At 47.9% G+C, this 12,906-nt stretch overlaps 1 protein-coding gene and 1 pseudogene across 1 annotated transcript in view; both read right to left on the bottom strand.

The window, feature by feature from the left end:
* Positions 1-2,347, bottom strand: part of LOC144134588 (uncharacterized) — a 184,010-nt gene extending 181,663 nt beyond the window's left edge. The window contains exon 1 of the mRNA XM_077667478.1: positions 2,200-2,347. The gene's annotated coding sequence lies outside the window, so the exon portion shown is untranslated. The remainder of the gene's footprint in view (positions 1-2,199) is intronic.
* A 6,764-nt stretch (positions 2,348-9,111) lies between these two features.
* Positions 9,112-10,061, bottom strand: LOC144133726 (uncharacterized; annotated as a pseudogene).
* Positions 10,062-12,906: the final 2,845 nt, after the last annotated feature.

Below are 12,906 nucleotides of genomic sequence, written 5' to 3'. Positions count from 1 at the left end.
CTTGAGGTGTTGCACAAAGTTGAGACGCACAAAAGTGCAACACCATAGAAAGCTGGACAAGTTGAAGGCTCTTCGTGATGTTTTGTGGGCGGTGCCTAATAACCGGGGATGACTGAAAGGAGTACAGAAAACTAATTTTTGTTGTCTGTTTCCTCCTCTGCAATGGTGCTTTAGATATTATACATGAATTGTCACGTGGTATTCACTTTTCGGCAGCCAAAATAGCTTACAGTGGAATTTTTGTTTCATGCTGTTTCGATTTCACTGTCAACACCTCTCTGTCGTCAAAGGTCCGTATAAGTCAGGTGAGGCATGAACATACTGCAATGTAATGGCTGCTTCTTCGCTCATTTTCATTGTGGCTCTTGAATTAGGATGCCTTTAGCATTGTAGTGCCTTAAAAAGATGAAGCAGCGAGTATATGGCAATTTTTTCTTGCCTCGCATGTCCTATAAGGACCTTTGACGTCACAGCCTTCGTTCAAATGTTGAAACCAAAAGCTAAACTGCATGACAGAAAAATTAAATTATTTAGCGGTAATAGTTTAATACCACGTGGTAATACATCTTTACTAATACCTTATGCATCCTTACGAAGGTGTAAACACGCACGCAAAAATTTACTGCCTGTAAAGTAACAATGTGGATTACAAGAGTGAGCAAGCCTAACACAGGGCTGAAGTGAGTCCGGTGTGCGAATGACTGGTACGTTTACTGGGAGCTGGTGGTCGCAGCTGGCAAGGAATATGGTTAAATTGAGTATATGGGAGAGGATTTTGTCCTGCAACGGACGTGGAGCTTTGCGTATGATCACAGCTTCCATATCCGCCGTTATGCATAAAATAAGCCATCCATGATCTCAGTCATGCTGAAGAAAAAGCTCTTCCTTTCCTTCGACAGGTATGACCAATTTGCCCGAAGTTCTACCCCCCATGATGTCATAGCTGGTGAGTTTAAACGGCCCTGAGACACCTTCTCAGGCAGTACAATGTGGAGACTTTACCTCAAGCCTTAGCGACAGCACAACAAAACAAGGAACAGGAAATTTACCAGGAAGTGCTAGAACTAAAACACTTTTCCACATACGGTGCACTACAGGCTAATGTGTATCAAATGCTTTTCTTCGTCACTATGCTCTTTAAATTCTTTCATTCGAAAAGATGGCATGGAAGATATAAACGATACATTGCATTTCGGGACAAGAGATCCGAGGCAAACTACCGCGTAGAAATTCGAAAGGTCAGTTACTACTCAGATTTTCGAAGCTTCAGTATAGGCCACTAGCTATTACGAACCACAGGCGTCTTCGTCGAGAGGTGTTTAAAACGCCCTGCATGAGAAGTAACAGCTTCTAGTCGTGTTGTGTTGAGCTGTCGTACTATTCAGTTTAAGCAGAGCTTTTAAGAGGATACCAGTCAAGCAGACGAAGTACAAAATCAGGGAGGCACACTTTCCTTTTAACCTGAGCCATTGGCGTGAGTGCGTCAATCATTTGCAGGGGATCTTGCGTTCCACGCCTTGAGCCTTTTCTTTAGGGTGACGGTCTTTTGAACGCGGGAGAAGGCGTCTCCTGATGGTTGAAGCAGCACAAAGCGGATCTCAAACAAATTAACAGGGAGCAGAGAGCTGCGGCAGAACACTGCGAGGCATCTGACCACAAAGATTGACTTCGAGAGAACTATTGCGACAGACACCGACTCAAGCCCGCGTAGAAGGCTCTTAATTCAGTCCTGGCATATTAGTCAGAGGCGAGGCAGCATTAACCTCTTCCCAGGCACCCCCCCCCCCCTCTCCTCCGCTTACATTCACGGACTACGTCCAGTGCCCCAGCGGATGACGAAGCGAGGGCTTAAAAAGGCAAGCCGCAACTCGCCCGCTGTCACTCCTGATGAAGGAATCGAGTATCTTCTGAAACGTCGTACTTTTCAGTTTTTTGGTTGATGGCCTTTGTAGCTGAAATTACATTCCTTTCCCAACCAGACAGACCTCAGTCGAATGTTTCCTTTTGAACGAGTGAAAGCAGTGTGAAGGCGAAGCGTGGCCAAGATGTCCTGGGTGGTAGTTTCTGCAACTATTGCGATGGTAAGCAAGCCGAGACACGAGAAATCTGCATAAATGTGTGCGAACTATGCGGAACGCGGAATAGCCTTTCGATCGAGAAATAGCAGCATACTCTTAGGAAGGCAAGCGTTTACAATACCTCCAATGCACTTCGCGCACGTCATCTGCTCCAGTCACCTGCCACCGGCGGCGTCTTCGTGCCAAATTCTTCGCTGCTTTGGGAGCAACGCGGCCTACGTAGCCTGACAGGGTTCCTAATCGACATGCATTGCGACCGCCAGTACAAATATTATTCAGATGACAGTGCCGTCTGCCCATCTGAGACGGCTGCGATTGTGCACAAACGTACTAAATTCCACAGGGCTGAAATATCATCGCACTCGCTGGCCGTTGCTTCAGAACAAGAAAACATGAATTTTTCTCTACGGTATAAAACAAAATTTGCAGAATAAAGGCCACATGCCGGTTTATACAAATACAAAAAGAGAGATCCAGTGGCAATGTTTTCCTACTCCGTTTTGTTTTCTTCTTCAGTGGAGCTCATGGTCACACGTGTGAGGGCGTTTGCATCTTACCGGCGTATTCCCCTTCCGCTGACAAGCCGAGGATCCACACCTGTCGGTTGAGCCACAAAAAGGCAAAACAGCATCCCCCAGATCTTAAACCTCCTTTCCTGCACACTCGTTCTGCGATTACTCACTCATTTTATTTTATGGTCTTTAATCGGCATGCATTCTCTCCTATAACGTTATCCAAGCATATAGAGCAGAGACAAATAAAGTGCCAGTGGATAAAGCAGTCTCATCGACGAGTTGTTAGTTATTTGGAGGGCGAGGTCTGTGGAATTGGTAACTCAGGGGACTAATTGCAAAGCACGGTCAAGGAGCGAGACAGAGAGCAGAACGGCCTAAGAATTATATGCAGAAAACTAAATCATTGTGAACATTCTCAGAAGGAGACAGCCATCTGGAACATAACCATAACGAACGTGGAAGAGAAAGGGCATGGAGAGAGCGGAGGAATGTAGCACGGTCCACATGCGACAGCTTCTGCGAAACGTGCCGTACTAGGGCAGGTTCATCGGCGGCCCTGCGCGTCTAGAGCGACGGACTGGAGAGCAGACCTCGACAAAAAACGACTATGCGTGGAAAACTAAAAAGGACGTCCTAGAACTGTACCGATGTGAGGTAGCAACACCCCGGTTCCTTTTCCCGAGCAATGTGGGAAGGACATCGCGCGCAAAAATCATTTTTGCGCAGCAATTTCTTCGGAAGGCTCTACTTCCGTTGAGCGACGCGCCACAGGTAGGTCTAGTCAGACCCTGATTCCTTACACTGAGCAATGTGTGGAGCACATCTCCCGCACGAGTCATTTTTGCACAGATAGTTCTTTGGCAGGCTGTACTTCGGTTGAGCGATGCGCCAGAGGTGGGTATAGTCAGACCCCACTTCCTTTTCCCGTGCAACGCGAGGACATCTCCAGCAAGAATCATTTTTGCATAGATAGTTCTTCAGGAGGACGTACTTTGGTTGAGTTATGCGCCACAGGTGGGTCTAGTCAGACCTTATTTCCTTTTACCGGGTAATGTGAGAAGGACATCTTCAGCAAGAATCATTTTTGCACAGATTGTTTTTCGAGATGCTGTACTTCGGTTGAGCGAGGCGCCACAGGTGGGTCTAGCCTTACCTCACTTCCTTTTACCGAGTGATGTAAGAAGGTCATCTTCAGCAAGAATCATTTTTTCACAGATTGTTTTTCTGGAGGCTGTACTTCGGATGAGCGATGCGCCACAGGTGGGTCTAGTCAGACCTAACTTCCTTTTTCCGAGCAATGTAAGAAGGTCACCTTCAGCAAGAACCATTTTTGCACAGATTGTTTTTCGGGAAGCTGTACTTCGGATGAGCGATGCGCCACAGGTGGGTCTAGTCAGACCTCACTTCCTTTTTCCGAGTAATGTAAGAAGGTCATCTGCAGCAAGAATCATTTTTGTACAGATTGTTTTCCGGGAGGCTGTACTTCAGTTGAGCGATTCGCCACAGGTGGGTCTAGTCAGACCTCACTTTCTTTTTCCGCGTAATGTAAGAAGGTCATCTTCAGCAAGAATCATTTTTGCACAGATTGTTTTTCGGGAGGCTGCACTTCGGATGAGCGATTCGCCACAGGTAGGTCTAGTCAGTCCTCACTTCCTTTTCCGAGTAATGTAAGAAGGTCATCTTCAGCAAGTATCATTTTTGCACAGATTGTTTTTCGGGAGGCTGTACTTCGGATGAGCGATGCGCCACAGGTGGGTCTAGTCAGACCTCACTTCCAGACAGTCTCGTCTGGCAAAGTTGACACAGGGGCAGCGTACGGCTCCAGAGTTCCAAGTTGATAGGGGATGTACCGAGCACCTGCATCAATTGAAGGGGTGCGTTTATTGTGTGTTCTCGGAGACGCTGTGTCGGATATTGCATCGTATTCAGACGTAGCCAGCACCAAGAGAGCGGGAAAACTTCTTCGTCTTCAGGCGCAGCGTAGTGTCGGCGCATGCCGGTAGCGGAACCCGTGACAGTTGATGCCCTGCACTAGGCATGACTTCAAATAGTCATGTAGGTCCGACCACACAGACACAATTTGTGACTCAGCTTCATGGCAACTTGGCTTTCTCCACCACAGATTACAATTTTCCCTACAGCCTGTGAAGCTAACCGCTAAGAACGCACTTGTGAGACCTAAGCTTGAATATGCGAGTGTATCATGGGGTGCATTTTTCCAAAAAAGACACCAGAATTATAAAAAAGAAAGCAATCCGTTTTATTTCCAGAAGTTACGAAAGGCATAGCGACCGAAGTCATGGCCGCGAACAATAGCCGCCCTTGGAAAAAAGAAGAGCACTCAGCAGGCTAAAATTTCATTTCTCACTTTATGCAATTTGTTTTCGAGATTTATTTTCTGAAATTTATCTTCTCGCCAAGAGTTTATCTTCAGTTCTGATGACTACCTAGCTGTGCCCGCACCTAACCAGACGTATTAAGTACGTACGGTACATTCATGACCACAGACTTACACCGTACTTTGTCGGCGCAAATTTTTCTTTGTCCGCCCTATAGGCCAAGTGTAGCATCTTACAAGCTAATGCGTTTCCCACGCGTGGTGCTCCTGATTTTGAAGACCACGTGTTTGCTCTCATCTGATTTAATATTCCTTTGTTCTATTACATTTTCTTTCCTGACGTGTACTACGTTCAGAATACTTCAAAACACTAACCCTCAGACTCATTTTTCACATTTCTGGTTGTTCTCATACTCGGCTATCCCAACAAAATGCTTCAGTGTGAAAACACTACTTCATTCAGTCTTTATTTTTCTCTTGGACACAGAAGGAAATAGGACTAAAAGCTCGTAAGCTTGACAGAGGTCCTGCCCCCTTTATCAACTTGGCAGTACAGTACAAAGGCAGAGATTTTCAATTTTCCAAATAAACACTGAAACAAAATAACTAAACACTTTGCAAAAAAGCAGCGCTATGCATTGCAGCACAAACATGGGTATTAGAAAAACAAATAACTGGTCATGGGGAAACGAAAAAAAATAATAACAGGTATAGGTTTAAACTGAGTGCAATATTAAGTAATCTTGCGAAGAAAAAAAATCGCTTAATAACATCACTTGAATGCTGAAAGGGGTCAAACAATTTTTTGTTCAATTTATTTAATAATACTGGAACAGTATAAGAAAGAGACTGCTCGGTATAATATGCCCTAGGCGTCGGCACTAACCAAATTTCTTTGTCTAGTCTGCAGGATATGCTTGTTTTTCTCAAGTTCATGATGTCTAACCGGCTCACCGTGTTTGCGCGAAGCTTGCCCTTGCATATGGCCTTGGCAAAACCTAATATAGCAATAGCAACAGCCCATGCAGAAAAAAAAAATATGGCCGCGACTGTGTTTAGAACCCGCGGCGGCGCTAACAGATAAGCTTCGCTGGTCAGGGCTCGAGGGCACTGCGTTATTACCGACCACGCCTCGTGTTAAACTGCAAAGCACTCTCGCGCTGTGCATTGTGCATCGTCGTGTGCATCTGCTGCGCGAACAAATGAGATAAGGTTAATCTCGATCAGAGCTTAACCTGAGTCATCAATATTGTCGCCGTACGTGCCGACGACCCAGCAAAGAAAAACCATGAGAAAATCTGTCTAAATATCATCATCATCATCATCATCATCAGCCTTACTACGCCTACTGAAGGGTTTACTCTTCCCGTCCTCCTCTCCTACGGTGCAACCGTCAAAGGGCATGCCATTTGGCAGGTGTGTCAGTTTCTTCACAAGTATATTATTGAAACCGGGAGATTTTTGTGTTAACTTCTTGATGCCTTTTCTTTTCTCTCAAAATTATTTTCTTTCTGATTAATTCTTAAAATTTAGTTATTCTACTCGCACCGCTTTGTTTCCTTGATTTCCATTCCGATTTCCTCAAGCTCTCTCAAAATTCGTGATTTCCTTTTTCACTCTGAATCCTCTCAATTTATGTGCCGCTTGAGATAAACCTGGATGAGATTTTTCTTGTTTGGATCTGCACCAAATCCTGGCCAATCCCCCACCGTGGGTATGTGGCATCGTATTTCAGGCAACAACAACGACTCTCCCATGTCTCTCCATTTAACCCTGTCCTTTGCCAGCTGCGCCCACCGTATGCCCGCAACCTTCATCTCACCCACCCACCTAGCTTCCTGCCGCCCCCTGCTACGCTTGCCTTCTCTTGGAATCCACTCCGTTACTCTTAAGAACCAGCGGTTATTTTTCTTTAGCATTACATACCCTGCCAAACCCCATTTCTTCCTCTTGATTTCGACTGGACTGTCATTAACCCGCGTTTGTTCCCTCACCCACTTTTCCCGCTTCCGGTCTCTTAACGTTACACCTATCATTTCTCTTTTCATGGCTCGCTGAGTTGTCCCTTAACTTAAGGTGAACCCTTTTCATTAGCCTCCACGTTTCTGCCCCGTAGGTAAGGGCCGGTAAGATGCAGCTGTTGTATGCTTTTCTCTTGAGGCATACTGGTAAACTGCCATTCTAGTCGGTTTAGCCACATCAGAACCTTACCACTTTTTATTTGCGCTTGGACGCCCGAGTCTAGCGTTTTTTTGACTAGACACAAATGTGGGGAATCGTTCAACCGAAGTACAGCCTCCCGAAGAACTAGCTGTGCAAAAGTGATTCTTGCGTGAGATGTTCTTGTAACATTCCTCGGTAAAAGAAACCGAGGTCTGAATAGACCCACCTGTGGCGCATCGCTCAATCGAAGTATAGCCTCCCCAAGAACTATCTCTGAAAAAATTATTCCTGCTGGAGATGCCCTTCTCTCATTGTTCGGTAAAAGGAACTGCGGTCTGAATAGAACCGCCTGTGGTGCATCGCGCAACCGAAGTACAGCCTCCCGGAAAACAATCTGTGCAAAAATGATTCCTGCTGGAGATGTGCTGCTCACATTACTCGGTAAAAGGAACTGGTGTCTGACTGGACCCAACTGTGGCGCATCGCTACACCGAGGTATTGCCTCCCGAAGAACAATCCGTGCAAAAATGATTCTTGCGTGAGATGTTCTTCGGTCACATGTGACAGGAAGTTTGAAGTAGAAGTATGAACTAAAGAAGTTGGGAGAAGACGACGAGGATGACGATAAGCGTGGCTTGTATTAACACAAGAATGAAGATGAAAAAGTATCTGGTGAGGTGGAGAGAGATGATTGGCGGAGAAGAGAAGACGACGACAACAACAACAATGATGACGTGCACCAAAGCCAAGGTGGTAAAGGCGCGAGAGATAGCGTGGCACGGGGGGAGGGGGGAGAACAGAGAAGCGGAGGTTCCGGCGGGTCAGGAACACCTCGCATGAAAGAGACCAACGCCGGCTACAGCTGTGGTGATATCGAGTTTTGAGGCGTCGCAACCTGGACTTCCTGCCGTTCCTGAGCCCGTTCAGTGAAGTGAACGGCTGATGAAACCACCTGCTGCGGCCAGGGGTGCCTAGAGCGTTGTTGCCACGTATCCGGGTGATGCCCACAAAGCTGACACCACAAGCAACACCTTCATGGGCAATTGGACCGGGAGCTCGTACGACGCCGCCAAAGACGCCGCCAGTGACGCCAGCCTGAGCACTTGGAACTGCACCTCGACGCCGGCTACCTGGATGCCACTCACAGGACCCATGCATCGATTCATCAGCACCGAACCGTGAGCACCAACGCCGAACGCTAGTAGACTGGGTGTTCCTGGGCCGTGTGTATTGGTAGCCATTGTGTTTTGTTTTTAGTTTTGTTGGTTAGTTTTGTGTTCTAGTGTTTTTGTCACGTTGGGTGTTTTAAATGTGTGTCTGTGTGGGTACACCTGCCGCCTAGTTCATTCTCTCGGCACGAGTGTTCTCCAGCGATCCGTGACAAAGTTAAGTGGCGAGCCTGCAAGATTCATTTCCTTTTTCTTTTCGCCTCAGATCTTTCCCATCTCTCGACGGCAGGAAATATGAATTTGGCGAAAACGTTACAAGTGGGCCTCAATCTAGGGTTAATCAAGGAAGAGGCGATGAGTCTGTATGCCGAAGATGCAAAGAGGCAGAGAGAGGCGGCAAGTAGGCAGAGAAAGAAAAGGCCGCAAGCACTCGCAGACGCTCGCGAGGCAGAAGAGCGGGAGGCTAGAAGAGCTCCATGGTCCTTTGTTCTTGTTGTCATCCAGCAGCGTGACCCTTCTCTCTTCACTGGAACAGCCAAGATGTTGACGACTAGCTGTCTTCGTACAAACGAGTAAGGAGCCATAAGTTGGACGACTACATCAAGATGAGTAACGTCATCCTTTATCTTACGGACGTGATGGATGGATGAATGGATGGATGGATGGATGGATGGATGGATGGATGGATGGATGGATGGATGGATGGATGGATGGATGGATGGATGGATGGATGGATGGATGGATGGATGGATGGATGGATGGATGGATGGATGGATGGATGGATGGATACGACTGAACCCTTTAAATCGGGCGGTGGCTCAAGCCACCTAGTCATGACTTATGAAATTTTACTCTTCTCTTGATTTTAGCCACCAGTCAGATAACCTTTGCTTCGTTATTTCTACCCGCTTAAAATCTACTTTCCCTTCACTGTCCTTCAACCCCAATGCCTTGGATAAATCAGCCCCGCTGCTTTCCACTGTAGGGTGCAGCCCTTTACAGAAAAGTGTCAAGTGTTCAGCCCTTTCCTCCTCCTCTCCGCACTCAACGCACAACTTGTCTATCTCGTAGTACCTGGCTCTATATGGCTTAGTCCACAAAACTGCCGTCCTGGCCTCAAACAACAAAGAGCTTCCCCTACAATTATCATAGATATTTTCTTTGGCAATTTCCTGCTTAAAAATCCTGTATGTTGCCAGTGCTGATTTCGTCAGCATCCCTGTTTTCCACAGAGCTCTCTCTGTTTCTTTAACCTTTTTCTTAACTCATAATTGCAGATTTGCCCCTCAACTGCTCTCAAGATATTTGCTTGTCAATTTTATAGTTCGCTTTCTCCCTTTCGTATCGACATTCCTTGTATACAGGGATCTGAAAACTTTCCTAGCCCACTGATTTTCCCCCATTTTTCTCAATCGTTCCTCAAATGCTATCTTACTGCTAGCTTCTCTGCTCTCGACGACGCCCATCCCATATCACCCTGTACCCCCTGATTTGGTGTATTCCCATGTGCTCCCAAAGCCAGCCTCCCTACGCCACGTTGTCTAATTTCTAACCTTGCTTGAACATCTGATCTCATGCACAGGACCGCATTACCGAAAGTCAGGCTAGGAACCATCACCCCTTTCCAGATCCCTCTTACCACTTCATACCTATTGTAATTCTACATTGCCCTATTTTTCATTACAGCTTCATTCCTACTAGCTTCATTCATTACTTATTTTTCACGCTCTGTCAGATACTCGGCACCGTTATTTATCCACACCCCAAGATACTTGTGCAGATACAGTGAGGTTGACATCAGCGCCGCGCCGCGGCCTTTCGGCGAATCAAAAATCGTTGACATTTCCGGCGCACCCGCCAGCGGGAGCTTGGCTGGAGAGTAAGCCCACTGCCCTCTTCTGATACACTTCAGTCCGACGGTCCGAACGGGGTATTTGCGTGAGTTAATAATAATAATTATAATAATTGTTTTTTGAAGAAAGGAAATGGCGCAGTATCTGTCTCATATATCGTTGGACAGCTGAACCGCGCCGTAAGGGAAGTGATGAAGGAGGGAGTGAAAGAAGAAATGAAGAAAGAGGTGCCGTAGTGGAGGGCTCCGGAATAATTTCGACCTCCTGGGGATCTTTAACGTGCAATGACATCGCACTGCACAGGGGCGCCTTAGCGTTTTGCCTCCATAAAAACGCAGCCGCCGCGGTCGGGTTCGAACGCGGGAACTCCCGATCAGTATCCGAGCGCCTTAACCACTGAGCCACCGCGGCGGGTTGCGTGAGCTCTGCAAAGGTGTGCGCACGCTCTTTCGATAATCTTGGATCGAGGCTGCTCTGAGCCCGGCAAATCAAACCTCGGGCCAATTATCGGCAGCCTCGTTTCCAGACTTCCCAGAGTGAGCTGGCACCTACTGGAGCTCTACCCTGCGCGGCAGTAGGGACTAGCGACACTTACCCGCTTACTACCCTAATGTGGGGGTGGTGAAAACTTTATTTGGAAACTCCCCAGTTCCAAATAAAGTTTTCACCACCACCACACTAGGTTAGTCACTACTGCGCGTGCGCCACTAGTTGCACCCAGCCACAGGTGTTCCGCCGCTGCGCTACACCTTTCCTGAAAATTCAATTTTCACTTTCCTCTTTCTTCCTTTCTTTCCCTCCCTCCTTTATCTCTTCACTTACGGCGCAGATCGAGTGTCCACCTAGATATGTGTGACAATTACTGTGCCATTTCCTCTCCTCAAAGACCAGCCAAACAAGTCAGCCGCCGGCGTTCATTGGGATGGATGGATGGAAACGACTTTTATTAGACGAAAAAAATTCTTTCAGGGTGGTCCCCTACTGGTTCAGGAGTCCACAGGCTTGTGCTTCACATAAAGCCCGATCCACCAGCCATTTCTGGCCGGCGGGTTGAGCGGTCCGTAAAGCAGCCTCCCAGGAAGAATCAGTGGAATTAGAAATGGGAGGTACTGCCTGTGGGGAAGGACATTCCCAAAGGTAGTGGAAAAGTGTACATCTGGGCACGCCACAGGTGTTACAATGAAGAGCAAAGGTGGTATTAGAGCATAAGAGACGGACGGTAGGGTGAAATAAAGCAGCCTGTCTGTAATTGTCGCCATGTGGGACTGGATAAGGGCGACAAGTTACTGTGGGGTGGTGGTAATGTAATGCGGCTGAGTTTGTAGAATGTGGTGATTTGATATGTATAAAGGACCGATGGGGCCTCTTGCGCAAGATTAGGTGCCTGGTCGTCCGGGGTCCGGGAGGAGAGTTCTCGGGCCAGCGCATGAACGCGTTCATTACCGGGGATCGAAGCATGCCCAGGGATCCACGACATAGAGCAACCGTTCGGTCGAGAGAGGTGGCTGTGGCAAGAATACGATGTGTGGCCGGCGTCGCCCCGCCCTTTAGGTAGTGTCGGTATGCGACCTGGGAATCTGTGCAAATTTTGGTTATGTTTTTGCCAGTGGTGGAGTGGGCCAGCGCAAGTGCTATGGCGGTTCCTTCCGCCTGTGCAGGTGAATTAGTTCGGATAGTGGCAGCGGCCCCCACTGTGCCGTTTTCATAGGCTGCGACTGCCGTGAAGAATCTAAAATATTCTGCCGCGTCGACATAAAGGATATCGGAGCGGTTGCTGTATGTTTTGGTGTAATAGCTCGCTCGAGCCTGCCGCCTACCCTGATGGAGGCTAGCGCTCAAATTGCGCGGTAGGGGCTTCTGATATATGTGATCCTGCGTGCGCAGAGAAATCATGCAAGGTGTAGGACTTGTTGGGGTGGGAATGGGTGGATTGAGACGGAACTGTCGCAGTAAGCATTGTACGGTTTCCGTGCGACTCAGGCGGACTAATTGGTTGGTGTTTTGAGCCTCTATTAATTCGATCATGGTATTGTGGGTACCAATGGCCAGAAGACGTTTCGTGCTAACCGCCCGTGGAAGACGTAGGGCGGAGGTAACAGCCGTGCGTATTAGGATGTCTGCCTTTTGTGTTTGGCGCTGAGTGATTATGTGGTTTGGGAGGTGGTATGTAATGCGGCTAATGATTAATGCATTTGTCATATTGGGGGTCTTGCGTTCAGAGAGCCCATGATTGCGTGCTGCCACCCGCTTGATTAGTGCAGCCACCTGTTTGGTCTGTCTTTGCAAGAGCTGAAGGGTGGCGGTTGCATCGAGTGTGTTGGTAATGAGAAGGCCGAGAATATTCATCTGAGACACAATGGGCTGGATTCCCGTACATCTGCAGTTCAATGGGGGGGGGGGGGGGGGGGTCACTGGGGAGGCGTTTCAGCTGCAAGAGTTCCCATTTATTTGGAGAGCAGCGGAGGCCTGTGTTTGCTAATTGGGTGGTGATGATTTCTATGGCAGATTGCAGGATATCCTGGGCTGTTCCAATGGATCCTCCCGTTGTCCAGAGGTTTATGTCATCTGCGTATATGGCTTTGTGGAGCACTGGTATAGCAGCAAGGGCCTTTGCCAGTGGCGCTAGGGAAATCTTAAAAAGTAAAGGTGATAAGACCGCCCCGTCTGGGTTTCCCCAGTTAGGAAGGGGGAAAGGCTGGGAGGCGATGTCCCCAAGGTGGAGTTCTGCAGTGCGGTCCCTGTAGGAAGGCCCGAACATATTGCCATATGCGGGTGCCGCAGCCCGTGCTG

The sequence above is a fragment of the Amblyomma americanum genome, chromosome 5 (assembly GCF_052857255.1).
Source record: "Amblyomma americanum isolate KBUSLIRL-KWMA chromosome 5, ASM5285725v1, whole genome shotgun sequence".
Classification (NCBI taxonomy): domain Eukaryota; kingdom Metazoa; phylum Arthropoda; class Arachnida; order Ixodida; family Ixodidae; genus Amblyomma; species Amblyomma americanum.
The sequence above is the reverse complement of the archived record's forward strand: the minus strand, read 5'-3'. Positions and strand labels throughout refer to the sequence as shown.